This window comes from Rosa rugosa, chromosome 2 (assembly GCF_958449725.1).
Source record: "Rosa rugosa chromosome 2, drRosRugo1.1, whole genome shotgun sequence".
In the NCBI taxonomy this organism is placed as follows: domain Eukaryota; kingdom Viridiplantae; phylum Streptophyta; class Magnoliopsida; order Rosales; family Rosaceae; genus Rosa; species Rosa rugosa.
The window spans coordinates 37,382,232-37,408,364 of NC_084821.1; the positions used below are offsets into that span (position 1 = coordinate 37,382,232).

General features: G+C 38.6%; 2 long non-coding RNA genes across 3 annotated transcripts in view; both read right to left on the bottom strand.

Annotated features, from left to right (window-relative positions):
* Window positions 1–19,819, bottom strand: part of LOC133728169 (uncharacterized) — a 63,190-nt gene extending 43,371 nt beyond the window's left edge. Inside the window, exons 1-3 of one of the 2 annotated variants that reach the window (XR_009855657.1) lie at window positions 17,495–19,809; window positions 16,867–16,941; window positions 15,762–15,936 (exon numbers count right to left, since the gene is read on the bottom strand). This is a non-coding gene — a long non-coding RNA (uncharacterized LOC133728169). Of the gene's footprint in view, window positions 1–15,761; window positions 15,937–16,866; window positions 16,942–17,494 lie in introns of those variants that run through there. The other variant, XR_009855658.1, reaches the window with a different exon arrangement.
* A 2,843-nt stretch (window positions 19,820–22,662) lies between these two features.
* LOC133728379 (uncharacterized) lies at window positions 22,663–25,667 on the bottom strand. The gene is made up of 3 exons (XR_009855823.1): window positions 24,396–25,667; window positions 23,768–23,842; window positions 22,663–22,837 (listed from the first exon to the last, which is right to left on the bottom strand). It is a non-coding gene; the product is annotated as an uncharacterized LOC133728379 (long non-coding RNA).
* Window positions 25,668–26,133: the final 466 nt, after the last annotated feature.

Genomic DNA, 26,133 nt, shown 5'->3' on the forward strand with positions numbered 1-26,133 from the left:
TGGTCCGTGTCCTTTGAGGCTGGGATAGAAAGGAGAGAAGAAAAGATCTTTTCTTTTTTTTAGCTACGTGTCAGCTTGTAATTAGCACAAGCTAATTGAACCACCATTGCTTAATTGCTGCACGTGATGGAAGCAGTGGTTAATTAAGCAAATGGTTTGATTAATATTAATTAATCAAACCAATGATTAATTAATCAAACTTCTTTTTCTTCAATTTTCTTCTCTTCTTCCTCGAAATTAAAATACTTCCGCACACAACATCATGACTAGTGAAGTTCCGCTCTCTTGTTAGCGTCAACCACAATTGACCGGCATCGACTATTTCGTCATTTTGTCAGAAACTCAAATTGCTCCATTTTCTTTTGATTTCCGTGACTTCGCTTATTTCCTATAAAATAAATAAAAGTGGATTAATTACATATTAATTGACTTAAAGATTAGCTTATTTCTAGTGTTTTAGATATAATTACAAGCATATAAATGCGTGCAATCATTCGGGAAGCTAATCAAGTTGCTTATGCATTAGCGAATTTTGGTGTGCTACTTCTACAAGCTTAGTTTGGTGGGATTCTGCTCCACCCGTCATCCTTGCACACTGTAACAGAGACCACTTGAGTCTTCTAAACTTTCGTTTTCCTAATTTCCTCAGTTCCATATTTGCTTTATCTGGTTTATTTGGAAGGTTTTGGTTTAATCCCCCTCCTTTGTACTCTCATTTTTTTTTCTTCTTCTTAATATAAGAGGATTTGAAGGACCTCCTCTTTATCTATCCAAGCCTTTACCCAAAAAAAAAAAAAACAAAAACTGCCTTATTATGTGGAGGGTTTTTTTAACAAGTATGATCGGTTGCACTTGCACAACACTTACACATGCTGCAACTTAGTTTACTTATATTTCTCTATGAGGTATGAGAAATGATTTTTGTATAGGTTTGCGTTGGATGAAGCTAGTATACTAATCATGGTTATGTAATGTGAAAAAATTTGAGAAAGAAATTGGAAAAGCATTATACTTTTGATCCATTGTCGGCTCAATAATTTATTGTTTTTTTTAGGTGTTTTGAACATTTTTAACTCTTTTTTGTTATATATAATGACCTGACTTGGAGTCAGAATTAGATTACTTTTGGTTCCGTGCGTACTCTAATCTTACTTGTAACTTTTTCTTACAATGAAATCGATTGAAATTTGATTAAAAAAAAAAGAATAAATAAAAAAAATAATACAATGGGTTAGTAAAAAGTTGGGGGAAAAGTCAAAGAGGTCAGACAAAGCAGACGCGGGTGAATTGGTTTGACTTTGAACAGCATTGGGTTTGGCGGGTCTTTGGATGCTTTCAAATGACCTTTTCAACCTCCCCAAGGCAGCTGCAGCCTTCCTCATGCTACCTACCTGGGCTCCGTCGTTACAATTTCCTCTCTCTCTCTCTCTCTGTTCTTCTTTGCTCGTGTCTTGCATGTCTAAATAAACTACTAGCCTCTCTCTCTCTCTCTCTCTGTTATTTTTTTGCTCGTGTCTTGCATGTCTAAATAAACTACTAGCTTCCATGAAGATTCCCAGCACCACTGACTGACTGCTGCTGCTGCTAGTCCTGCTACTACGGGTCTAACCGTCTAACTAATAGTTTGTTATATATAAACGATCAATCTTTTCAATTATACGATATTGGTATAATATATTAATAATAGAAGCAGTCATGTAATCATGCTCTGCAGATGGCTTAGTAACTCGTTATGATCATCTGGTCATTTGGAATCAAATGCTACTTTTGGCCTAATTAAGCCTTTCCTTGCCTGGGAATGAAGTTGCCAAACCATAATGGACTTGTATAGAACTTGTAAATATACGTACCAAATTGGTGTTTCTTTATTTTCATGCATATTGCATGCACCCTAATCACGCACTCTCAACAACAACTTGTTACATACGCACACATCTCTCTCTAAACTAATGTCTGTTTTCTCACCGTCTTTCACAATCGGTCTTCGCCGAAAGGTTCACGTTACAAAGGCAACTCTAGAGGTTAGTTTGGTTTTTATGAACACACTATATTATGAGATTCTGATTATCTTCTTTTAAATTGGTGAATTAAAACCAGTCGTAGCCCATAAAACCTTGCACTCTTCGGTTCGCAAAAAAAGAGTACTTCCTTGCCTGTTCTTAACAACAATTGGCCTCATGTCAAACAGAATTGCAAGAATACCATGCTTATGAGGAGTTGAATGTCAGATTCACACAAAATGAACAACAAATGGGTATAGTTTTTCGAACACACACACACACACACACACACACATATATATATATATATATATATACCGTCTGAACATTACTCTATATAAATATAGATATTATGAGAAAGAACAATAATTCATTAATACTTTATCGAGAGTTACTAGGTTATGAGTCAAAGCAAAGTCCACATTTCTAACAATGTATTTGCTATTTTTTTTTTCTGAAATATTTGTGCACCATATATGACCTTAAAATAACTTTTTATAAACCACTTTTAGGTCTAATAACAGTTTTCTCCCTTGAATCTTTCCCAACAACCTCTCCACATTTCTACAAGTACGTACTATACCCTCATCAAATTGTAGTCAATGAGAGCACCTAAAGTGGAAGTAGGACATTACTGCAACATGCATCTAAATTGTTGCAAATCTGATTGAGACTGTAATATTAGTGCACTAGGCCACTAAATTAAATTACGTTAGATTTGCTTGTACATTTCCCTGCTACAAATGTTAATTGAGTGATATGTTTCAACCTCAGCTAGAACAACCCAAAAACATGGGATTTGGAAACTTTTATTTTTTAATTAATGACTTTAAGAGCTGCAGTAGAGCTCAATGTCTTCTCAGGGCGTGGAGTTCATCTCACATCAGAAGAAATCAAAAATCCGAGTGCAGCAATTGCGAATTTGGAGCGAATACTAAAACTGCTCAGCGTCAACTCCCTCCTTTCCGCATCTCTAAGACCAAGTGCAAATGACAACACAGTGCAAGAAATGGCTTATGGCCTAACAAAGAAGGCACTTTGCCTAATTCCAAATGAAGATGGAGTTTCTTTAGCCCCTTTAGTAATGTATGGCTCTGAAGTCTGAAATGCATTTGATGCAGAGATTGTACGTGCTTAAACACATGATGCTTGAACCAGAGTGTTCTCCTTTCGACAAAGCCCACGGACAGACCTTGTATGAATATATGTCCGAGAAGCCTGAGCTGATTCAATTGTTTGATAAGGTAATGAGAATTACCAGTGGCGGATCCAGGATTCAAAATCGGGGTGGGTTTGAATTTTTTTTTTTTTTAATATTTTTTTGTTATACTGAAGTGATAGGAAAATTAGCACAGTGCCAGTATTTTACTAAAATATATTAGATATATATTTTATTGAGATGCAAAAAATAAAAATTCATCCAAAGCTACTATTTAATCAATTACAGAAAAGAAATTTTTTTAGAATCATTTTTTACTAAACAAAATAACAGTGAGATTGAAAAAAGAACTTAACTAATGCAAAAAAAAAAAAAAAACAAAAAAAAACAAAAAACAAAAACAAAAAAAAGAACTAATATCTACAAAAGAATGCAAGCCCAAAGATAAAACAAAAAATACAAATCTAAATACCAAATAGATACAAATCCACACACAATGGAGGCCTTAAAGACCAAATAGATCCAAAGCCACACACAAGGGAGTCCCAGTGTACAACTTCGAGCCCAATATGCATTGGGAGAAAGAAAAACAAAACACTTAGAAGAAATCAAGAAAATAGGAAGTTTATTGGGCCTCCAACTTCGAGCCCAGTATGCATGGTGGGAGAAAGATAAAAAATAAAATTGGTGGGATTGCAATTGATGTGATTCAAACTTAGGTGGGCTTGGTATTAGTTGAAACACAAAACCAAGCCTGCAGGTCCTGAACATACATACACATTACACATACTCAGGCTTTTATTCTAGAAATCTCGGGTAGACTTGAGTCCACCCAAGCTTGTATGAGGATCCGCCCCTAAGAATTACCTCTAACCTGTGTTTTGATTAGAAGGTGCTTGAGGTTTATAGAGGCTTCAATGAGTTAAAAGAGCTAATGGATGTCGGGGGTGGCGATGGAAGTTCGATTGCAAAAATAGTGTCTATGCATCTTCATATCCATGGCATCAACTTCAATGTACCAAGAGTTATTGCTTAAACTCCTAAACATCAAGGTTAGTTCACTTATTAATGTTTCTTTTGCTTCAATTTGTTTTTGCTTAATACCCATACGCTTAGAGCATCAAGGTTAGTACACTCATTATTCTTGAAATCTGGCATGTACTTATTATACACTTTAATTTACAATCATTGTTCACAAACAATAGAGATGTTCACTTATATATAAAAATTCAACCCTAAGCGCGATCGCCTACGTCGTGTACGCCGCCCTGAAATACGGTCTCCCCACTGTGTCAATCTCCCCTGTAACGATGTTGCAGGGCAATGTTCTTGTATGGAACTGTCAAGGAATAGTTAATCGTGAAACCCAACATGCCCTAGTTGATCTGGTTCAGGCCAAACGACCAAGCCTGATTTTCCTCGCTTAAACTCTAGCGCAGAAAAATATCATTGATACTCTGACTTCGCGCCTGGGTTTTAAAGACAACTTGTGCTTCCCTCAAGGACAAGACTCTCAGGGTGTTGCACTCCTATGGAATTATGATATTCACGTTGATGTGTGAACTTCCTCATTGAATCATATAGATGCTAAGATTTGTGAAAAGGCAGGGTCTGTTCTGCTGTGGCATTTTACAGGGATATATGGAGTTGCTGCAAGATCTGAAAGAGACAAAACATGGAATTTGATTGAAGCCCTAGCTGTTGAAGGTTGCATGCTACCTTGGCTCATGGTGGGGGACTTCAACGAGATTATGTGTAATGCTCATAAGTCAGGGGGAGTCCCTAGGGCTACTGCACCAATGTTGAAATTTCGACAAACAATGATGAACTGTGGGTTGATCGACATGGGCTTCGTTGGCAACAGATACACATGGTCTAATAAGTACACAAAGGAGAGGCTGGATCGTGGATTTTATTATATACAATAATGGAGAAATAAATTTCCTCACAGTAGGGTTACCACATTGAACCCTTCTGAGTCTGACCATTCTCCTCTACTGGTTGAAATACGGGAAGAGAGAACCCATTTCAAAAAAAGGGTGAAGAGGTTCCGATTTGAAGAAATGTGGCATGGAAGTGATCAATGTACCGAGATTTTCCAGCAGATCGAATTGGTCGCGACCGTTGACTGGGAACGTAATGCAACAATTAGGGAAAAAAAATACAGTATACGGGGAGGCAGCTTTTGCACTGGCATACTCACGAATTTGATAAACAAAAGATGGAGTTACGTGTGATCCAAGAGAAGCTTAATGATTTTATGAGGATGCCTTACTCCCCCGATCACTATGAGGAACAACGTCTGCTTCATGTCAGACACAGTCAATTATTAGCGCAGCAAGAAAAATATTGGAGGCAGTGGTCAAGGGCCTTATGGCTTAAGGATGGAGATCATAATTTTAGCCTTCTTCCATCGCAAGGCTACTAATAGACGCAGTCGAAACGCAATTAAGGGATTACAAGATGCTGATGGCATATGGCAGACTGACCCTGAAGTGATTAAGGGTTTATTGCTGAATTACTACCAACAGATCTTTACTACTGAGGGAACAAATGATGAAGCTATAGATGATATTATTTCTGCAACTTCTCCAAAAGTTACAGTTGGTATGAACGAAGCACTGCTTTTACCCTACACAGATGATGAAATAAAATCTGCACTTTTCCAAATGCATCCCTCGAAGAGTCTTGGACCAGACGGTATGTCCCCTTTCTTCTTCCAGAAATATTGGCACATTGTTGGTATGGATGTTTGTGTGGCTATTCGAAATTTTTTAGAACAGGATGAGGCATGGACAGAATCTAATTTTACACATTTGTGTCTTATTCCTAAGATACAAAATCCTACTGATGCCACTCACTTTAGACCAATTGCACTCTGTAATGTCATTTACAGAATTTGTTCCAAGGTAGTTGCAAACAGGTTGAAGAAATGGCTGCCTGATATAATCTCCCTGTTGCAAAGTACATATGTACCAGGAAGGCTCATTTCAGACAATACCTTGGTAGCTACAGAGGCTGCGCACTTTATGCACAAGTTAAGACATCAGGAAGAGGGTTTCTTTTCTTTGAAACTGGATATTAGCGAGGCATATGATCGTCTTGAATGGAGTTTTCTGCATGCTATGTTAACAAGATTGGGCTTTGCAAAAAATGGATTGACATGATAATGAACTGTGTTATTTCAGTCAGCTATGCAGTCTTGATAAATGGGGAGGCGACATCTAAAATTCTTCCAACCAAATGTATTAGGCAGGGCGATCCTCTCTCGCCCTACCTTTTCATTCTATGTGCTGAGGGCCTTTCAGCTCTGATTACTAAATTGGTAACTAATGGCAGTATGGTGGGTCTGAAGATGTGTCCGCAGGCTCCCACACTTCATCATTTATTCTTCGCCGATGATAGTCTCTTATTTGAAGCGACTACTACTGCAGAATGCTTACAGGTTAGAAACATTTTAAATTGTTATGAGCAAGCTTCGGGGCAGAAAATAAACTTCCAAAAAAGCATTGTTGTATTTAGTAGAAATGTGCCGGAGGCTTTTCAGATAAGCCTTGCCACAATCTTGGAGGTCAAGTGTGTGGATGAGCATGACAGGTACTTGAGCCTCCCTCTTAGGGTAGGTAAATCAAAAACAGCTATTTTTGCCTATATAAAGGAGAAGCTCACTAAGAAGTTAGTGGGATGGAGGTCGAAGATCTTGAGTTCTGCAGGTAAGGAAATTTTGATAAAAGCTGTTGCTCAAACCATGCCTCTATATGCCATGAATTGTTACCTATTACCAAAGGGACTATGTGATGAGATTCGTCAATTATGTGCTTCATTCTTCTGGGTGATACAGAAGATAAGAAAAAAATAAATTGGCGTAGTTAGGAAAGACTATGTCTCACTAAACAGGAGGGTGGTATGGGTTTCAAGAATATATATGCATACAATTTAGCAATGCTTGCCAAGCAGGGTTGGAGACTTGTCTCAAACCCAAACTCACTCATTGCTAAGTTGTACAAAGCTAGATACTTTCCAAATTGCACCTTTTGGGAAGCTGATGTAGGAGACTCCCCATCCTTCTCTTGGCGTAGTATTTTGAATGGGAGGCATGTGTTAAAAGCTGGTGTGAAATGAAGAATAGTAGATGGCACTCTGATGAATATCTGGAATGATCATTGGATACCCAATTGTCCACAGTCCTTGATCCACACACCTGCTCACACTGACTTTGAAGTTGTGGCTGATTTGATTGATTCTCATAGTAGAGAGTGGATACCAAGGGTAGTTCAATCTCTCTTCACTCAGGAAATCAGTGATCAAATCTTCTCCATCCCATTGAGCAGACGTAGAACCCAAGATAGGCTCTCGTGGAGCCCGGACAAACGAGGCAGATTTACAGTTAAAAACGGCCTATTGGGTGGCACGAAATTCTGTTCTTGGCAATCTACTTACTAGTACTTCTGATGGTGACCCTTTTGGTACACTGTGGAAAACAATTTGGAAAGCCCGAGTACCAGGCAAAGTCCAAATATGCATATGGAGAGCTGCATAGAACCTACTCCCAACTCGTGAACAATTAACCATGAAAGGCTACACTGGGGATACCAGTTGTCTACTCTGTACTCACAGGTTCGAAACCACTACCCATCTTTTTTGTCAATGTCCAATTGCTTTAGAGTTACTCTTTGCCCCTCCTCTTCAGCTTCAAAGTACCTTGTTGCCCTCAATTAATTTTAAGGAATGGCTACTTGAGCGTGTAATGCATCTTAATAATGATGTTTTTGAGAAGTTGATGATGCTGATTTGGGCAATATGGAAGAATCGGAATAGTATGTTATGGGAAAATGTTTCACAAGCGGCTTCACATATTATGCTATCCTCTATGACCTGGCTGGAGGAATTTCAACAAGTCAGGGCTGCAAATACCAATGTTGGGTTGGAATTGAGAGGAAATAAGCAAAGATGGAAACCAGAATTGGAGCCAAGATGCAAATTGAATGTCGATGGTGCTTTTCTCCCTCAAATGATCAGAGGTGGTACGGGAGGCATTTTGGGCAATGCTCAAGGGCAGTTCATGGTTGCTTTTGTGCATTCTGTGAAACATGTGGGGTCAGTGAAACAAATAGAGTTACTAGCCATTAGAGATGGTCTTGATTTAGCTAAGGGTTTGAAGCTGCATAATGTCACCGTAGAGAGTGACTGTTTGGAGGCAGTCCAAACAATCTTTAGTGAAGAACATAACCTTGATGAGAATGGTGCTCTATTGGATGATATCTCTGTCCTTATGCAGAATGTTCCGGGTGTGCAGATTAAGCATGCACCTCGCACTTGTAATAATGTAGTGCATAGGCTTGCTGCTATGGCCTTTGAGGCAGATCAACGTGAGGCTTGGTTTCATCTGCCTCCTATTTTTCTACTTGATGTACTGCAGTATGATGCCAATCATACTCCTTAATTTTCAATAAAAGCTGCTGCAACTGTTATTCAAAAAATAGAGATGTTCACTTCCATATAATTCAATGTACGGGACAGTCTACTTTTAGGTTATATTTCAGAGAAGATTGTATTATATATATATATATATATATATATATATATATATATATATATATATATATATATATATATATATATATATATATACAGTCTGTCTTAGGAACGGACGTCCGTTCCTTAGCTAAGGAACGGATTTCCATATTTCACCAACTTTTCGATCACATTTTCACATCTTAATTGTTCAGTTTTTAGGTTCTAATGTATAAATCGCTTCTGCAAATTTTCAGCCAATTTGATGATCGTTAATGCATCCAAAACTGCAATTTACCATTATAAACACGAACAGTTCCGGTTCGACAGATACAGTCCGTTCGTGTAAATTGAGGTGTAGAAATGGAGAAATGAAGCATTCCCAATCCTACTAGGTAAATGAATCCCTGAGTCAACTAGGAGTCAAACTCGAAGAAATGACGAAATTGAGTGAAGCAGAATCCCAGTTGGATAAGGAAACCTAATCCTCCCCACTATATAACCAAACCTCTCTTTGTCATCACTCCCACTACTTCAAACTCCAAACCTCACCAGAAGAAAAACGAGATTAACACAGACCCACAGAGTTAGAGAAGAACAACAATACTTCTACAATAGTTGATATAGAAATGGCTTCTTCTGTTGCAGAGACTATCGTTGAACAAGGCGGTGACGCCTCCATCTTTTCCCTCAACTATGACATAATCACATCCCACATCCTCACCCGCCTCGACTGTCCCACCCTTGCCTCCGCCGCATGTGCTTCCTCACAATTGCAGGCCTTCTCCGCCGAACAGACACTCTAGAAGGACATTTGCGCCTCCACGTGGCCTTCCGTCTCCGATGAACATGTTGAAGTATAATATCAACGTTCCCGTCCGGCCATCGCTCCTTTTTCTCAGACTTCTTCCCGCTTCTTGATCAAGTATGAACTCGGTCTAAACTTAATTTGGGTCTTATATAAAATTTCATGGTTTTGCATGTACTGTAAACTCAACTTTGAGCACCTTCCTAGCTAGTACTTTTGTTTCAGGTTGGGAAATGAATCTCTTTGTGACCTACCTTTGAACTGGTTCATTTAGCTAGTCAGCATAGATTTGTTCTCAAACAGGATGTGGCATTCATGTTTTCTCGTGTATATATGTACATAGGAGTAGCGGATTTTCACTTATTTGAAGGTTCCAGTTGGATCATCACTTCTGACTCTTTTAAATAGATTCGTTTAACTTTGTTGAAAAAGAAGAAGAAGAAGAAGAAGAAGAAGAAGAAGAAGAAGAAGAAGAAGAAGAGTGATATTAGTCTTTTTATTTATGGGGATTATGCTAATTATTGAATTAGTATGCGGACACTACATGCATCTATATGTTTTCATTAGATCATACTACATAAGAGGTCTCCTACAATGGTAAATAATTTAAATGATTGAGAAGTTAAAAGCTCTGCTATGTATGGTTGGTTCATAAAGACATGAAGCTGCAGAAAGATGCACTTTATCCTAATTGTTAAAAGGTCATGATAAAAAAGCAACACAAAGCTTAAAGAGAGACAAAAGTACGTAGTTCCAATCTATAACCAACTTAACAAATTTGAAAGATTAATTAAGTGCAATAACCAAATCAAAAGAGAAAAACCAATGCAAGTTAATGTCATTGATGAGGAAATTTTTTTTTTTTTTTAGGGGAATAAATATCAAAGATATATTCACGATTTCACTGAATCACTGCCAGAATATTACATACACCAGAGCAAAAGCTCCTTAAGCATAAACCTGCTTTTGCCTTTTCAACTTAACTCGGAAACAAATCCCTAGCAAATAATACCCATTCTAGAACTACTTGAACATATAAGATATGACTACTAGCCTAACCTAACTAAACCTTGACCAAAATGAAATTACATAATCCAACCAAACAACCAGTACTTCCGCCAAGGACCGCAATTGGTGTACTTCCATATTGGTTACTAGTTTAGACCTGCCATTCATGTAACTTCACAAAGTCAAGGTATAACAAAATACGTCAAAGTGCATAGCCGGGCATAAATCCATTATTCATTAATGTAGAATCCATTAAACTTATGTAACTCCAAGTAGGCATGATCTACTAGTATATCAAACTGGTGATCATCATTGGAGAAATGTTGCTGCTGTTGTTGCTCATGATAATAAGAGGGAGAGGGAACCAGTTGTCGATCTTGTTGTGGTGGCTCTTCTTCACACCTCATGTCAGGTCTCGATTGTTGTTATTGTTCCTCATGACTAGCTGACCATTGATCAAAAGAAGAGATAAGATTACTACTTTGAAACAACATTTCATCATCACCATAAAAAAAAAAAAACCAGTAGGAGAGAGCATTTAGCTGCTCATAATTCTCCTCATGAACTTTAACTACCTGATCATCATAATGAGAGGGAGAAGCAAAGGTTTGCTGCTTCTCTGCTTCTGCATTATACACATGGTCAGGAACATGATCAAGATCAATAATACAAGGTAAAAGAGAAGAAGAGATTTCCTCCAATGCTCCTCCAAGATTTTGATCATCGAATAAGGAGAAAGAGCTGGAGCTGCACTGCTCAGTTCGATGTGCAATTGTTGATGGTTGTAATTGTTAAATATATAGCCAAAATACGAAGTATATTCATGAATGGTCCATTGGTTCTAGAATAATGTATTCTAGTTTCCCTCAAGGAATTTATGAGGGAACATCTCTTGGTTCTAGAATTTGAAGTACATGGACCAAGATTAATGTGGAAGATTCATGAAGAAGCATTTATTGAAGTGGTTGAATTGAGCATTAATGAAAGGACTAAATACTGTTTAGTCCTTGAGCTTTTGACCATAAAACACTTCAGTCCCTGACCTTCTAATTTCACACGTTTAGTCCCTGTACTTCAAAATTTCAGACCAATAGGTCCTTACCGTCTAAAAGTCGTGGCGAAATGTCTATTATGTCCTCAGTTCTTTTTTTTTAATTAATTAATTATTGTATTTTTTTTTGGAAAATGATTTTTTTTTTCCTTTCTTTCTTTCTATTTATTTTTATTCTGTTTTTTTCCCTTTCTTTCTTTCTGTTTGAAAAAAAAGAATAAATAAAATAAAGAAAAAAGAATAAATAAATAAAAGAGAAAGGAATAAATTTATTAAAATAAAAAAGAACTGAGGACATAATAGACATTTCGCCGTGACTTTTAGACGGCAAGGACCTATTAGTCTGAAATTTTGAAGTACATGGACTAAACGTGTGAAATTAGAAGGCCAGGGACTGAAGTGTTTTATGGTCAAAAGATCAAGGACTAAACAGTATTTAGTCCTTAATGAAATCATCTAGAGGTTTCCTCCTTGGCCAATATAAGGAGATGTCATTTGCCCATTCTAAGCATCTAATCTAATCTCATCCAAGTTGAGAGTGTTGTAGTTGTTAGGTAGCAAAACAAGTGTGAGAGGGTTTCCTTCAAGTAGTGTTCTTGAAGTTTTATATCTTTTGTACCCACCTATTATTTCATAGTGGAAGTTCTTGTTATTGCTGCGGCCATGAACGTAGGCACATTGCCAAACCACGTTATATCCGGTGTTCCATTTCCTTTACTCTTTTATTTCTTTGCATGTTTATCCTTTGTGGTTGAAGTTCTTACTTCTATTCTATTATTTTTCCCAGCAATAATTGTGAAGAGTTACCTGCATTCCGACAAACAATATCATCTGGGATAGGGTTGTGAGAAGAAAGCAACATTACACCACCATTATTGCCTTGAACATGAGGAGAGTGCATACCATAATCATAAGAATTACACATGTCCTCATAATGAGAAGAATAAGACAGTTGGTGTATAGTACTAGTACTAGTGCCTTGCTGTTGCTCACACATGAAAATGTTTTTTGATCTCTTGCCTTTTTATTTATTTTATTGTCATCCTTATTATTCTCAGCAACAAACTTTCTCTTGTTTCTTCCTCCTTCTTATCATTCACTTTGATTCTATACAGAGCCAAATATGGTGCTTGATTAATGGTGAACTCATCCATTAGCGCACCATGGTGCTCAAAGCTTTTATCTTTGTTCTTTTCGTATCGAAACTTTCTTAGGCTTAGTTTGAGATTGCTGTGCTTTGAGAATAACTACTTCTGATATTGCTGGGAGAAGTAACTGAGGTTAATGATTGGACTTCACCACCCATCTACGATGAATATCTTGATCTTGAAGATTTTGACAGAACAAAAGAGAATATTTGTGAATCTCTTCATAACAACAATTTGGATTATTCATGGCAAAATGGAGATAGTGAGTTAGGTTTTTTGAACAAAGTTCTTGCATGTTCGGAGAATTTATTTACACAAACTTATGATTTGGATGAGAAACTTTTATCCAGTGAACAAGTTTAGAATCAAAGTGCATTCAGTTTGTGAGGAGAGTGGTGTAGATTTAGAGACTAAACATTTTCACATGTATAACAATGCTCAATTATATTTGAATTTCAATATCATGATCTTTTTTGGGATGATTTTATACAAGCTTCCATCAATACAATTTGAATGCAAAGGAGTTATTGAGAGTTTTGGTACATAATGCATTCTTCGATGATATTTATGCATCATTAGAGTTTCCTGAAATGATTAAATTATGTACCTATTATGCGAAGATGTTACTTTTCAACTTGACAAAAGAAACAAAGAGAAGCAAGAAGATAGGATGGCGATATTTTGAGCTTTTGGATGAATTGGATGTCAACTATAAGAACTATTGTAAGAGTTTTTCGGGGAGTATAATGCAGTGCATGAAGGGCTAACTCATTAAATCATTTGACATTTCAATAAGTATCCATTTGGATTTACTTAATTAATTTATGTTTTAAATTATGCTTATTTATTAGAGTTATTAAATGTGTTGGAAGATTAAACATGGTGTAATGTTAGGTTGGGAAGTGGCGTTCTTGAATGTATTAAACTATTAGGAGACCAAGTGTGGGTTATAACCGGTGTTCCATTTCCTTTACTCTTTGATTTCTTTGCATATTTATCCTTTGTGGTTGAAGTTCTTACTTCCATTCTATTATTTTTCCCAGCAGTAATTGTGAAGAGTTACCTGCATTCCGACAAACAATATCATTTGGGATAGGGTTGTGAGAAGAAAGTAACATTACACCACCATTATTGCCTTGAACATGAGGAGAGTGCATACCATAATCATAAGAATTACACATGTCCTCATAATGAGAGGAAGAAGACAGTTGGTGTATAGTACTAGTACTAGTGCCTTGCTGTTGCTCACACATGAAAATGTTTTTTGATCTCTTGCCTTTTTATTTATTTTATTGTCATCCTTGTTATTCTCAGAAACAAAATTCATCTTGTTTCTTCCTCCTTCTTATCCCTCACTTTGATTCTATAAGGAGCCAAATATGGTGCTTGATTAATGGTGAACTCATCCATTAGCCAAGCACCATGGTACTCAAAGCTTTTATCTTTGTTCTTTTCGTATCGAAACTTTCTTAGGCTTAGTTTGGGATTGTTGTGCTTTGAGAAGAAGTACTTCTGATATTGCTGGGAGAAGTAACTAAGGTTAATGATTGGACTTCACCACCCATCTACGATGAATATCTTGATCTTGAAGATTTTGACAGAACAAAAGAGAATATTTGTGAATCTCTTCATAACAACAATTTGGATTATTCATGGCAAAATGGAGATAGTGAGTTAGGTTTTTTGAACAAAGTTCTAGCATGTTTGGAGAATTTATTTACACAAACTTATGGTTTGGATGAGAAACTTTTATCCAGTGAACAAGTTTAGAATCAAAGTGCATTCAGTTTGTGAGGAGAGTGGTGTAGATTTAGAGACTAAACGTTTTCACATGTATAACAATGCTCAATTATATTTGAATTTTGAAGGACTAAATACTGTTTAGTCCTTGAGCTTTTGACCATAAAACACTTCAGTCCCTGACCTTCTAATTTCACACGTTTAATCCCTGTACTTTAAAATTTCAGACCAACAGGTCCTTGCCGTCTAAAAGTCGCAGCGAAATGTCTATTATGCCCTCAGTTTTTTTTTTTAATAAATTTATTCCTTTCTCTTATTTATTTATTTATTCTTTTTTTTAAAAAAACAGAAAGAAAGGAAAAAAAAACAGAAAAAAATAAACAAAAAGAAAGAAAGGAAAAAAAATTCCTTTTCCAAAAAAAATTAATTAATTAATTAATTAAAAAAAAAGAACTGAGGGCATAATAGATATTTCGCCGCGACTTTTAGATGGTAAGGACCTATTGGTCTGAAATTTTGAAGTACAGGGACTAAACGTGTGAAATTATAAGGTCAGGGACTGAAGTGTTTTATAGTCAAAAGCTCAAGGACTAAACAGTATTTAGTCCTTTATATATCATGATCTTTTTTGGGATGATTTTATACAAGCTTCCATCAATACAATTTGAATGCAAAGGAGTTATTGAGAGTTTTGGAACATAATGCATTCTTCGATGATATTTATGCATCACTAGAGTTTCCTGAAATGATTAAATTATGTACCTATTATGCCAAGATGTTACTTTTCAACTTGACAAAAGAAACAAAGAGAAGCAAGAAGATAGGATGACGATATTTTGAGCTCTTGGATGAATTGGATGTTAACTATAAGAACTCTTGTAAGAGTTTTTCGGGGAGTATGATGCAGTGCATGTAGGGCTAACTCATTAAATCATTTGACATTTCAAGAAGTATCCATTTGGATTTACTTAATTAATTTATGTTTTAAATTATGCTTATTTATTAGAGTTGTTAAATGTGTTGGAAGATTAAACATGGTGTAATGTTAGGTTGGGAAGTGGCGTTCTTGAATGTATTAGACTATTAGGAGACCAAGTGTGGTTTATATTTGTATTAACATTTATTAAGGTGGTTGGACTAACTCTTTAAATAGGAACACCCAAGTAAGAGAAAATTAGATTATGTTTATGTGATTTTTTATTATGAAACTACATAAATTTTGTCACGCCCCGAATTTTGAATAATAAATTCAAATCCGAAACATGAATAAACAATTAATACAAATAACGTTCTGAATTTTTTTTTTCTCAGAAACAAACACACCACTCGCCACTCAACACAAAACTCGAAAAACCTCGAGTTAATTATTACAATTCACTCTTACAAAGTAAAATCGTAAAGCTCTAAATGAGCATAACAAACCTCACAATATAATGCTGTAATTCACATAACACTACTCTAAGCAGCCCGATCACCGTCCTGGTTCTCCTGACCTGTAGGATTACCCGCTACACAATTTGAATAGTGTACCGGGAGTTGCAACAACACAAAACCCGGTAAGCTTTTTACAGCCAGTATGAGTAAACAAGAAAGAACTGTTGATTTTAAATTACAATTCTTATAACTCAACAACACAACCAACAATCTCAACATCCACGACGCAAACGTCAACCAATTCAATATCACCACTTTGGTCCTATCACACAACACTATCACCACTTTGGTCCCATCCCATAACACGTTAGAGCTCTAACTGCCTCGTTACCTCTGACACCTTGGCCTAGGGTCAAGCAACGGCAAAAATACTTCGGTTAACACTATAACCGTCGCGCTTTGGACATCCCCGTCCTCAGCACCATATACTTCGGTTAATAATAAACCGTCGCGCTTTGGACATCCCCGTCCTCAGCACACAACTTCGGTTAATAATAAACCGTCGCACCTTGGACATCCCCGTCCTCAGTACACAAACACTCCGGTTATCCTTAACCGTCGAACTTCGGACACCTCATCCTCAGAACCCTACATTCTCTAACTCTATACATCCTCCAATGTAAATCATGAATATTAACAAGAACTCATCAATCATGTTCATCACATATAAATATGGTAAGTCACATGTCAATTCATAATAATTTAATCATCCCAATTCCACACTCTTCAATGTCACACCATTCACATATAATCACGTAAATATATATATACATAATTATCCGCTCAGGGATAATCACTAATACCAACTATAGTTCACATGCAATAAAACCGAGAAATTCATTTGTATAGTAAAAATCATTTTACTTACCCATGGACCGTAGTTGATCAAGTCCATATGATTTTAAAACAAATATTTATTTCATAAATATTTTCACGCAATTACGACAAAATAAGGTAATTAAATTTATTCGGTTCGTAATATGAACCACGTGAGGTTTACTCACCTCTAATCCCGCTGCGTCTTCTTAACAGCTCAAAATACGATTCACAATCGTCCGCCAACTCAAACCGTCAATCACCTAATCAAACATGACCTTAACTTAGCCAATAACTCAAAAACATAATCAAACGACAATCCAACGGTCGGATTGAAATTAAATGATGATCCAACGGTCGGATCCTCACGGATCGCCTTCCTAATCACTGTTTTGCATTTATACGAAGATCCAACGGTCGGATCTTCGCCCATGACCACACAAAGCCACTGGGACAGTCATAAGATCATCATATCAAAACTACAAGTCCATCTGACGGTCCTAACTTCACAGATCACAAATCTAACGATCGAAATCGATCTAAACTTAAAAATTCATAACTTAATCATACGATATCCAAAAATTGCGTATAATATATCGAAATGATCGTATTGAAATATAGAATCTGAAAATGTACAGAAACCATATTTTTGATCCCCGGAGGTGGCCGGAAAGGGCCGCCGGAGTTAGTGGCAGAGCCGCCGCCGACCACCACCAATGGTGTCGGGGCCGGGCTGCTCTTCTTCCTCTCATCATGCTTAACAACTTTCATAACTAGCACGAAGTCTGAAAATGACCGGAAGGGGTCGAAAATTACCTTGAACAGTATGAAGGTGGCCGGAATTTTCCAGAAACCGGCGAGAAACTGCAGAAAACGGCGAGCTCCAATTCGACGTAAAAACGTCAATTTAAGGCTTCGATTCCTTCTGAAGAGTTGTTAAGAAACTCAAGAAGAACTCACTGGTTCAAGAATCACAGAAAAATATGGTCTGTAGCTCGAGATATACCGATCGAAAGCTTCGGTGGTCGGAAAAATTCCAGAATTTTGCAGAATCCGGCAAGGCTCGATTTCGACGTCAAAGATTCAATTTCAGGCCTCGATGCCTTCTAGAGAGTTGTTAACAACATCAAGGGGAACCCACTGGAAAAAGAATCAATCAAAACGATGCACTACAGCTCGCGATATCGTGATCGAAAGTCTTCGTGGTCGGAAATTTTCCAGAATCCGGCGAGCTTGAATTCCGACGTAAAAACTTCAACCTCAGGCCTCGATCCCTTCTTGAGAGTTGTTAATAATCTCAAGGTGAACTCACCAGGCCAAGAATCACAAGAAAAGGTGGTCTATAACTCGAGAAAATCGGATTCGAAGGTGGTTTTCGAATTAAAGCCGGCCGAGCTCCGACGAACGTGAATCCGGTCACTCCAGGTGCGATCCTTCTAGGATGATGATCAGCATGTTGAGGTGAGTTCAGGGAGCTAAGGATCGTGAGTTTTGGTGGCCGGAATTAGGAGAAAACCGGCGTTGACTGTTTTTGGCTCAAACCTTGCAGCTCCGGTTTGCCGGATTTGAGGCCGTTCCGGGGAAAGTGGTCACGTCCAGTAGCTAGACGACGTCGAGGCGAAGCCGTGGACACCTCGAGAGCGGCTTGAGGTGGCCGGACGGTGGCGCTGCTGGCAGAGGAAGAACGCCCAGAAAGAAGAGAAAAAGGTCGGGGGAGAGGAGAGAGAAGAGAGAAAACCGGGGGAGAAAATAGAAAGAATAGGAAATTTTGGGATTTAAGAAAAATTCCAGAAATTCTCCATATTTATAGAAAAAAAATCCCGATTTTCAAATATTCATAACTTATTCATACAAACTCCGAATATTGCGTTCAACATACGCACGAGATCGTATCGACGAGCTCTACAACTTTCATGAAGAAAGTTTTCCCAAATTCTGTACGTATAAGAAGTCACTTTTTAAGACCCCCTAAATAACGTTCGTTTTCGAAATAAAATCGTTCGAACTAATTCCACAACTCCTTCAAGCTTCGTATTCGTGCCCACGCCTACGAAATCATTTCCAAAATGACATCGGACGTTAATTTGAATTTTTCGGGTATTACAATCTACCCTCCTTAAAGAAATTTCGTCCCGAAATTTAAGCGCAAGTCAATTCCTCTCGATTAAGGTTGACCTAACCATAGAATCTCCATCTTTTCCAAATCTGTAGTAATCTACAGAGCCTCAGCTCTTTGTATAAAAATACATTCCTATGGCCACTAAATCCTTTCATCACAAACGTAAACTCACACAACAACTGCTCAACAACACTCCACATCACATACACAAAATCGTCACATGGATCATCTCATAGATCCTCACATAGATCAACACTTTGTACTGGCATACAAGCACAGTAAACACTCCCACAAAGTGTTTCGCTACTCAATTAGCATCACGGTAAGTCTCTATAGTAAAACTCAAGCATGCACCATTCTACACAACAATAGAGATGCATCACTCAAAACAATTCGTCCCCAAAAGCACGCCAATAAAATATGTTACCCAGTGATGATGACTTGGGCTTGCTCAATCCTTGGGCTAAGCATTAGGGCTGGCCAATTGGGCCGAAGAAACCGAACCATCCACATTTCGAACCGGCCCGAACCAATTTGGGTTTAACATTTGGGCCTACCATTCGGGCCGAACAATTGGGCTTAACATTTGGGCTTACCAATCGGGCCGAACAATTGGGCTTACTATTTGGGCTTACTATTTGGGCCTACCAACTTCCAGCTCGGCTACGGTATGAAATTGTACATACCGTATATAAGTATGTATACCGTACAGACCGTATATACGTATGCATACCGTACAGACCGTATATACGTATGTATGCCGTACATACCGTATATACGTCCGTATATCAAGCATATACGAGATCCAAAAATATTTGTAAGAGGTAAGGTTCGAACTCCCGACCTCGAACACGAAGGTTTTGCTCCCAACCACTGAAGCAAGAGCTGCCTTCATTAATATATGCTCACGTGTTATATTTATTATGTCATAAGCGACATAAATAAAATAACGGGAGAGGCAAGGTTCGAACCTCTGACCTCTTGTACAAGAGCTTTGCTCTTCAACCACTAGAGCACCAGCTGCACTCGTTATTCTCCATGCAACTCCTTTTATTTATTCTATCATAAGCGATAGAATAAAAACATACTGTCGGTACACTCCACGTGCCACGACACGTCGCTTTCGTGATTTACGGAAAGCAGATCCCTTTCGGCGAAAGCTGTCTGCCACAGCGTCTCGAGATTCGCTCGGTCCCCCTACACGCTCTCCACGCGGCCACAACTTTTCCGTGTTTTTGGGCGACTTTAATCCAACGCGTAGTTTGAATCTCTGAGATCGTCCATCCAACGATGGAGATCTGCTCACCTTGTTCTATAAATAGGTGCATTCGGGGAATGAGACTATTCACACCAAAGAAAAGAAAATTTCCCCAGAGTTTTAGCCATCCTCTCTCAATTCTCTTCTTCCATCCGATAACTCAAATCTCTTCTTCCATTCTCACATTTTCTCAACCCTATATTGTGCTCTATATAAACCTCCTTTTATCTCCTCCAGATTTTACTCGGTTTTGTCTAAGCGTGCAGTTTCAAATTCCTTCTCCTTCATCATGGTTCGAACCAAGATTACCGCTCGCATGAGCGTCAATCAACGCTGTGTTCTCTCTTTAGAAGAAGAGGGTCGTCAAGCGGCCGCTTGCGCTGGCCTCACTCGTCCTGGAGACCATCGTCCTATACGTGAGCGTAGCCGCAGTCCCCCTCCTCTGCCTCGTCGTTCTCCCAGACTGCATCCCAGCGAGTCCTCTTCCTCCCTAGCTGCTCGTGCTCCTCGGCCTGTGGCCACCCTGGAAAGCTTGTCAGACTCAATTGATGCACTGCGTTCCTCCCTCCGTGATGGTATTATGGTGACGGATTGGCGAGTCACATGTATGATCGATTACATCACTGACATGAACCTCTCTTTGATCCGTTGCCACACCGCAATGAACAAGCTTGCTCAGGAGGTCAATAACATGCAGTGTCATCCTCCTGGGTTTCCTTGCAAGGAAGTTGTTGCGTCACTCCACAAGGACCCTCCTCCTGCGGCTGAAACCAGCAAAAGGGCTGCCACTCGTCCGCGCACCGCTCCTCATGTTCCTTGGGAAGATCTTGACTCAACCAGTAGTGACTCGCAGGACAGTGAAGAGGTCGATGATCAAGTCACCAAACTCAGGGAGGAGATTGCTGAGCTTTCCCAATCAAAGGGGAAGAAGTAAAAACAATTCATCTTTTAGTTATTGTATTTCTTTTTCTGCATTTTAACTTTCGTTGTACAATAACTTTATTTTGCTTTTGACTTGTAATAAGACTGAATGTATGTGGTAGTCTTTTCTTTAAAAACAACCAACAACGCCACCAAGAATCGAACCTTGGTCACCCATTGCTCTTTCAAAATTAGCCAGCTCTGCTGCACTCGTACTTCTAGTAATTCCTTGAAGTTTTCTAGATTAGTCTCCAACCTTACGTAAGACATATCTTGATTCACCAATCAATACTGGTAAAGCACCTAATATCTCACCCTAACTATACCCCCGTTCAAAATCCTATTCTCACAACATCTGTTCCAATGCATTGATAATACAACACTAGCACCCCTAGGGTTGCAAAACAACATTATCACCTCAGCTCATATGTCGACACAATGTCTCTTCACAATCAACCCTATCACAAGGTCGTATAAATTTTTCCATATGTCAAACCATACACAAAATCTATCATAGAGATATATCCCCAATAATCACCCTCAAAACGCAACTGTAAATCAAGTCACACAAAGGTCTAGCTAAAATCAAGGAATAATAAAGCTAAACACTTCCCAAGCTTTGCATACAACTTTTCTTTTCTTAGAATCTCCAGCACACACCATAGATGCTATTGCTACAGGTACCATACTTTTCCTCACATCGATAATAAACTCTACTACCCTCCTTATAGGTAACCTAAGTATCTCCCAAATTACATCACTACACTCAAAAATCAATATAGTCTTGAGAATTCTACCCCATAATCTCTCACACTCCTATCATCTTGAGTTAGTGAGATCAATTCTCATTCCAACTGCTCATATATTCTCAATTTATACTAATAACTCAATCTCACACAAGATTAGTATAGTTACCTCAAAGCCACTTTAAACACATCACCCATGCCAATTACCAAAACCCCACTAAGACATCTCGTTACAAAACAAGATATCTATTATTTGACATGTACATCTCATCCAAAAACATATGTACGTCCAACTTAAGAAGGCAAACTTTCTATCCATTAATACTCGTATCCACACTAGGTACGTGCATAGGTCCACACCATGCCTTCAACCAAACACTTCAACAATCAAAAGAACCTCATTTCCATAAAACAATTCTCACTGACTCAACAGAGTTAAATCCGAAGGTTTCCATTCCTTAAAGATTATAACTCGCGGCAACTGAACTCATTCTAATACGAACTTCCAAAACAACTTTAAGGTTCAATGTACTACCCCTTTCGAATATCCATCACCTAAGAAGTATAGTATGCTTGGCTAATACACGTATAGCACTTAAAACATGGCATGAGTCAAATACAAGTCCATATTAGCCAAGTCAATACTACAGGGAAGGTATTCACGTTCCTAAAACGACCTAGCGGCCTAAACAACTCCCAACACTCACGCATACCCAATGACTTAGCCAATACCGAAGAGCACACGATGGGGATCCGCTGCAGACGGGCCATCACTCGGAAAGTATTGACACATCACCAAATATGCACCTTACGCTCTGATACCAAACTGTCACGCCCCGAATTTTGAATAATAAATTCAAATCCGAAACATGAATAAACAATTAATACAAATAACGTTCTGAATTTTTTTTTTCTCAGAAACAAACACACCACTCGCCACTCAACACAAAACTCGAAAAACCTCGAGTTAATTATTACAATTCACTCTTACAAAGTAAAATCGTAAAGCTCTAAATGAGCATAACAAACCTCACAATATAATGCTGTAATTCACATAACACTACTCTAAGCAGCCCGATCACCGTCCTGGTTCTCCTGACCTGTAGGATTACCCGCTACACAATTTGAATAGTGTACCGGGAGTTGCAACAACACAAAACCCGGTAAGCTTTTTACAGCCAGTATGAGTAAACAAGAAAGAACTGTTGATTTTAAATTACAATTCTTATAACTCAACAACACAACCAACAATCTCAACATCCACGACGCAAACGTCAACCAATTCAATATCACCACTTTGGTCCTATCACACAACACTATCACCACTTTGGTCCCATCCCATAACACGTTAGAGCTCTAACTGCCTCGTTACCTCTGACACCTTGGCCTAGGGTCAAGCAACGGCAAAAATACTTCGGTTAACACTATAACCGTCGCGCTTTGGACATCCCCGTCCTCAGCACCATATACTTCGGTTAATAATAAACCGTCGCGCTTTGGACATCCCCGTCCTCAGCACACAACTTCGGTTAATAATAAACCGTCACACCTTGGACATCCCCGTCCTCAGTACACAAACACTCCGGTTATCCTTAACCGTCGAACTTCGGACACCTCATCCTCAGAACCCTACATTCTCTAACTCTATACATCCTCCAATGTAAATCATGAATATTAACAAGAACTCATCAATCATGTTCATCACATATAAATATGGTAAGTCACATGTCAATTCATAATAATTTAATCATCCCAATTCCACACTCTTCAATGTCACACCATTCACATATAATCACGTAAATATATATATACGTAATTATCCGCTCAGGGATAATCACTAATACCAACTATAGTTCACATGCAATAAAACCGAGAAATTCATTTGTATAGTAAAAATCATTTTACTTACCCATGGACCGTAGTTGATCAAGTCCATATGATTTTAAAACAAATATTTATTTCATAAATATTTTCACGCAATTACGACAAAATAAGGTAATTAAATTTATTCGGTTCGTAATATGAACCACGTGAGGTTTACTCACCTCTAATCCCGCTGCGTCTTCTTAACAGCTCAAAATACGATTCACAATCGTCCGCCAACTCAAACCGTCAATCACCTAATCAAACATGACCTTAACTTAGCCAATAACTCAAAAACATAATCAAACGACAATCCAACGGTCGGATTGAAATTAAATGATGATCCAACGGTCGGATCCTCACGGATCGCCTTCCTAATCACTGTTTTGCATTTATACGAAGATCCAACGGTCGGATCTTCGCCCATGACCACACAAAGCCACTGGGACAGTCATAAGATCATCATATCAAAACTACAAGTCCATCTGACGGTCCTAACTTCACAGATCACAAATCTAACGATCGAAATCGATCTAAACTTAAAAATTCATAACTTAATCATACGATATCCAAAAATTGCGTATAATATATCGAAATGATCGTATTGAAATATAGAATCTGAAAATGTACAGAAACCATATTTTTGATCCCCGGAGGTGGCCGGAAAGGGCCGCCGGAGTTAGTGGCAGAGCCGCCGCCGACCACCACCAATGGTGTCGGGGCCGGGCTGCTCTTCTTCCTCTCATCATGCTTAACAACTTTCATAACTAGCACGAAGTCTGAAAATGACCGGAAGGGGTCGAAAATTACCTTGAACAGTATGAAGGTGGCCGGAATTTTCCAGAAACCGGCGAGAAACTGCAGAAAACGGCGAGCTCCAATTCGACGTAAAAACGTCAATTTAAGGCTTCGATTCCTTCTGAAGAGTTGTTAAGAAACTCAAGAAGAACTCACTGGTTCAAGAATCACAGAAAAATATGGTCTGTAGCTCGAGATATACCGATCGAAAGCTTCGGTGGTCGGAAAAATTCCAGAATTTTGCAGAATCCGGCAAGGCTCGATTTCGACGTCAAAGATTCAATTTCAGGCCTCGATGCCTTCTAGAGAGTTGTTAACAACATCAAGGGGAACCCACTGGAAAAAGAATCAATCAAAACGATGCACTACAGCTCGCGATATCTTGATCGAAAGTCTTCGTGGTCGGAAATTTTCCAGAATCCGGCGAGCTTGAATTCCGACGTAAAAACTTCAACCTCAGGCCTCGATCCCTTCTTGAGAGTTGTTAATAATCTCAAGGTGAACTCACCAGGCCAAGAATCACAAGAAAAGGTGGTCTATAACTCGAGAAAATCGGATTCGAAGGTGGTTTTCGAATTAAAGCCGGCCGAGCTCCGACGAACGTGAATCCGGTCACTCCAGGTGCGATCCTTCTAGGATGATGATCAGCATGTTGAGGTGAGTTCAGGGAGCTAAGGATCGTGAGTTTTGGTGGCCGGAATTAGGAGAAAACCGGCGTTGACTGTTTTTGGCTCAAACCTTGCAGCTCCGGTTTGCCGGATTTGAGGCCGTTCCGGGGAAAGTGGTCACGTCCAGTAGCTAGACGACGTCGAGGCGAAGCCGTGGACACCTCGAGAGCGGCTTGAGGTGGCCGGACGGTGGCGCTGCTGGCAGAGGAAGAACGCCCAGAAAGAAGAGAAAAAGGTCGGGGGAGAGGAGAGAGAAGAGAGAAAACCGGGGGAGAAAATAGAAAGAATAGGAAATTTTGGGATTTAAGAAAAATTCCAGAAATTCTCCATATTTATAGAAAAAAAATCCCGATTTTCAAATATTCATAACTTATTCATACAAACTCCGAATATTGCGTTCAACATACGCACGAGATCGTATCGACGAGCTCTACAACTTTCATGAAGAAAGTTTTCCCAAATTCTGTACGTATAAGAAGTCACTTTTTAAGACCCCCTAAATAACGTTCGTTTTCGAAATAAAATCGTTCGAACTAATTCCACAACTCCTTCAAGCTTCGTATTCGTGCCCACGCCTACGAAATCATTTCCAAAATGACATCGGACGTTAATTTGAATTTTTCGGGTATTACAAATTTGCTCTTCTTTGAATCTCCTTTCTTAGATGTGCTTGTGATGTTTTAGTTCTGATTCTCTACCTTTTCATCCCGATCTCACTACATATGCCCATATCATAACAAATTTTGTGAGAACAGCGTAAATCCCCCAACTTCTTGACTTCGGCCAAGAAGTAGATGAAATCTTGGTATTGTAACTTGAACGGCTGATAGATTCTCCATATCTCTCACAGCGATAAAGCGGTCTTGCAATATATATTGATCTTCGGGAATGTCTGTTTGCCTAAAGTTGGGGTAGTGAAGATCTTGTTGTAGAGACAGACACCCACCGAATCGACGTTAGTGGAAAGTCTTGACCACACCCACTTGAAGTTCCTCCAGAGACATGAATTGATTTATTAAAAACTGAGCAAGCAAATGAGTTGAATTGAACAACGAGATCAGAGATAGAATTCAAGGGTTTTT